General features: G+C 29.9%; 1 protein-coding gene and 1 long non-coding RNA gene across 2 annotated transcripts in view; both read left to right on the top strand.

The window, feature by feature from the left end:
* Nucleotides 1-6: 6 nt before the first annotated feature.
* On the top strand, nucleotides 7-1,550 carry LOC108727133 (uncharacterized). The gene is made up of 3 exons (XR_001936828.1): nucleotides 7-260; nucleotides 458-915; nucleotides 1,175-1,550. It is a non-coding gene; the product is annotated as an uncharacterized lncRNA (long non-coding RNA).
* A 1,045-nt stretch (nucleotides 1,551-2,595) lies between these two features.
* LOC108727140 (uncharacterized) overlaps nucleotides 2,596-4,687 on the top strand; it is a 6,932-nt gene continuing 4,840 nt past the window's right edge. The window contains exon 1 of the mRNA XM_018455104.1: nucleotides 2,596-2,766. The gene's annotated coding sequence lies outside the window, so the exon portion shown is untranslated. The remainder of the gene's footprint in view (nucleotides 2,767-4,687) is intronic.

Raw genomic sequence — 4,687 nt, 5'->3', positions numbered from 1 at the left:
CTGCCATGATGGCTTGGAGCCGTTCCGTTTGGTACTGCATGGTATTGCGTATAATACATGACTACACGCGAATATTGTGAAAATTCTATATATTCTCTCACGAAAACAGTTATTGTTTGAATTAAAATTTTAGCTAGAATGAATGTTTGTGCAGTAAAAGAATACAAAAATAATTACCGAAAAATAAAAAAAATGAAAGGAAAAAGGGTGAAATTTTTTAATTTTCCAAAAGATGAGGAATTGCTGCAAAGTGGCGTGAGGTATGTAGGAATGAAGTAAATAGAAAAAGAGACATTAATTTCATTAACGTATCAGTAATTTAATTACATAATTGTAATAATTTATTTTTTTTTAAGTTGTATGTAATATTACTTTATATTTATGTGCTTCGTTTTAGATGTGGAGTGTATAATGTAGTATGTATCTCACTTTAAACATTTGCTCTACTATTCTACAGGGAGGATATGTTCTGACCACTTTGATGCATCATGCTATGATAAACCTGCACAGCAGATAACTTTACAATATTCTCCTTTAAGAGGACGGAAGTTGAAACTGAATGCAATCCCTACAATGAATTTATTTGCGGAACCACAAATGTGGTTGAAGAAGTCGGTAAATATTTTTACATCCTTTCACAGCACAAGCACTCAATTGCAGCCAAAATTTTAATTCAAACAATAACTAACTGTGCATCAACATGTGCCAAAGATGTATCCAATAAGGCAGTATCGTTAGATAGTGTTACCAACGTAGATCCATCAGCATCTATTTCGAAACCAATGTTGGAGAATATAATCAATGTTGAAATATAGAACCGTCAACATCAACTGCCGAAACTAAATTCGCAGCATCAGAGAATGGCAATGTAATGTTAGCAACATCAACTATATCTGTTGACTACCTTAAGATAATGTAAGTTAGAATTGAAGTTTATAACTAATTAAGTTTTATAGTATATAGTTTTATACATATATTACTATATATTTATTATACATTAGATATAAATAAATATTGCTCATCTGCATGCCATTGATTATAGTTGTTGCCATAGTTAGTGATATGGGACCGGGTAATATGGGTTTATGGACAGAACTGGATATTGGGATTGTACCTAAAGAATGTTTTTTTCAGCATCCATGTGATGAAAATTTATCAATTTATGTTTTTGCAGATGGACCGCATTTGTTGAAACTGATCAGAAATCACTTGCTGGATCATTTAACTTAGATGGTCGTATAATTAACAGAAAATACATTGAAAATCTTTTAATGATAAACACTAAAGATTTAAAAGTCACAGTATCATTTAGACGTTCGAGGGTCTGAGCGACAAAAAGTTTTTCCCGCTGCTCAGTTATTGTCCAACAAGACAAGTTCTGCGATTGAATGATGCGGCAAGAAGGGTTACCTCGATGACCCACACTGAGAAGAAACATACACCCAATCGAAATACCTAAAGAAGTAATTTTATGCTTAGGACGCGAACATACATCCGAGTACGAGATATTAACCGTCAGATATCATTGGAAAATAAAAAGAGAAACAATAAGAAAAAAATATTAAAATTTATAAATAATTAAACAGTTTCAATATTTAATTTCACACGACTACGATTTTCTTTTCCTTCTCAAAAACCCTCACAATTTTTCAGGTACTCTGCAATTTCATTATTTTTATACATAATATATATATATTATTTTATACATACATAATATACAATAATAAAGATTATGAACACAATGATCATCGATTGGTTATTTATGGCTACATTTATTTGCTTATTTATGACTACGTTTATTTGATTATTTATGGCTATATTTACTCCGTTTACTTTATGCACAAAAAATAATTATATAATCAATTACATGAATACTACATTATATCAATGCTACTAATTTTGATTTAATTTTAAAAATAATATCAATTTTCCAAAAATAGACAGCATTCAAATGTAAATTATGTATTAACTACTAATTATTTCTTCAATATACAATTTCAATTCAGATTTCATTACAAATTAAAAATGTTATTAATTAAGTAATTAATAATTACAAGAATGTCTCATTCTGTTGAATTTATCAACATTATTCAATTTTATTATTAATAATTGCTAGTTTCCAATATTAATTTCAGTTTAGTTAATATATGTACAAACTGACCACACAAATTTATACTTATTACTCATCATTCTCATAAAATCCTTTCGCTTATCTTGATGAGGTGACGCTACTATGGTTTACTTCATTTTTTATCATTTGGATTTGCCGCTTAATGATGTAATCATGACGTAGGCAAGGTGCCAATACTCATTGGGTGCATTCAGTATTATAACCGCTCACTGAGCGCTCAATGAGCTCTTGCATCTGATTGGCATATTCCGTTAGAACTAAAAATATAAACCAAACAGATTCAAGAGCTCACTGAGCGGTCGTAGTACTGAATGCACGGATGCACTCATTGGTTGGTGGACATTATCATGAGCAAGAGCATACCCTTTTACTTACACCATATATATATATATATATATATATATATATACATATATATAGTGTGTGTGTGTGTGTGTGTAGGTATGTGGGGAATACCCGACTTATATGATTATAATCACGTCTCACACTGAGATATGCTTTGTTATTATCTGCTATCGCTAGTCAAGGACGGATAGTTGGAGAGTAGCGAGTTAATTTTTGTTCACGGTCGAGTTTATACACTTATTTAAATATTCTGCATCGAACAAGCGCGGAATCTTATTTTCAACAATCAGGTAAGTACATTAAAAACTTGTTAAAAGAATGATTGTAGAAATTGCGTATGCTACGTTAATCATGACGAGTCATCCCAGATACATCTAATCGCAAAATTAAATATGGCGTATTATATCTTTAAAAAATTAGAAATATATATATTGAACTTTATGTCTGTTTGAATTTACTATTTTTATTTTAGATTAGCATTCTGTATATCCTACAGGGACGCAATTCTGTAACTTTCTGTACACACCTACCGATAGTCGTCGATGACTGTGTTCATTTCACGTATGATGCATCTTTTATCCTTGTTTTTCACCGGATGTTAAACAAGGATAAATGATCCATTTTACACATCATGCAAGAAACGGAACGCAACCGATGTCATTATATATTTTGCACAGATATTTCGTATGATAAAAAAGCTTCGTAAAACACACCGATAACTATCGGTAGGCGTGTACAGAAACTTACAGAATAACCTCAGGTGCAAAAATCAAGATCAAACTTGTATGTTAATGATGACCAATGTGTGAAAAAATATTTTATGTAAACGTATATCCGAAAATACTTTATTATAAAGTTATAAACATTCAAAGATTTATAAAAAGATTACATTTATTACTATATTTATAGCACAATAGAAATATTTGATAGAGTTTGATAGTCATTGGCCACGTCAGCAGAATGTTTAATTTGCAACTATTGAAAGTTTTCTTTGTGCTGATTGGATTATAGTTTTTTACATTGGATTATACTTTTACACCTAGAAAATGAATAGTCTTATCGCAATAAAGAAAACTCAACAGTTGCAAAATAAATATTCTGCTGAATGTAGCCATTAGTTCGACATGGAAGTCTGCATCAGAAGAATTTTCGAACATTTATTGTAACTATTTAACAACTGATATCAATGATATTATAGTTGCAATAAATATTTAAAAATATTGATCTTTCAGAGGAAATCGATTGTATATTTTAAAATGAGATGAAAATTATAGAAGTGAGCATATTCACTAGAATACTTATATATAATTTCATTAGTCAATTCTAGCGAATTTGTTCAGTTTTATAATTTTCACTTCATTTCAAAATACATCTTCCCTGAAAGAATGCAGGCTTCTATTCGTCAAACTACCTAAGTAGCGTAGCAGCGCTTGCAAAGCGTTAAAAAAGCGCTTACATGTGCTGTTTTAGCACTTTTTTAATGCTTTATAAGCATGTATGCTATTTGGGTAGTTATCAAATTTTTCGCATATTTATACTTGCAAGAAATAATATTGTAGTAAATGAATTTTACTCATAAATTTTTTAATATTTATAACTTTATAATTAAGCATTTTCGAACATAAGTTTATATAAACGTTTTTCATCTACTCGACCTCATTAACACATGTAGTTTGATCTCTTTACAGATATCCTGTATATGCATATGTATATAATGAAATAGAAATAATTATAAATATACGTCTTGCTTGTAAATATAATTAACCCTAGTTATACACATTTTTTTTTATCCTTGATATACACACTCGGGTCCCTAAGATCCTATCCATATTTTGTTACCATAATTTCCGTAAAAATAGACATATATCAATTAATTTTTTTTTCAATCGATGAAGAATTGATTAAGGAATTCGTCCATAATGTGTAAAAGTCAATAGAATTAAGAAGCTTCGAGATATATAGGTTCGAAGAAAAAGAGAAGTTCAGAAACACGAAAAAATCTCGATTTAGCAAATTGCATTAAGGTTTCTGGGACCCCAGTATGTATAGCTAGGGAGTTAATATGTTTTCAAGTTCTTTTATTGTTCTTTAGCAATAAAAAATGTCTTGGTTAAATACATATTATATAACTTCGGTAAACTTTAGGGGAGGTCTTTCCAATCTTGATATATGTTGTCAAGGTCATGATCACTCTGACATGGATAATTTTAA

This window comes from Mycetomoellerius zeteki, unplaced genomic scaffold (assembly GCF_001594055.1).
Source record: "Mycetomoellerius zeteki isolate Tzet28-1 unplaced genomic scaffold, Tzet1.0 scaffold470, whole genome shotgun sequence".
Lineage (NCBI taxonomy): Eukaryota > Metazoa > Arthropoda > Insecta > Hymenoptera > Formicidae > Mycetomoellerius > Mycetomoellerius zeteki.
Note: the sequence above shows the minus strand (reverse complement) of the source record. Positions and strands in the feature narration are given on the sequence as shown.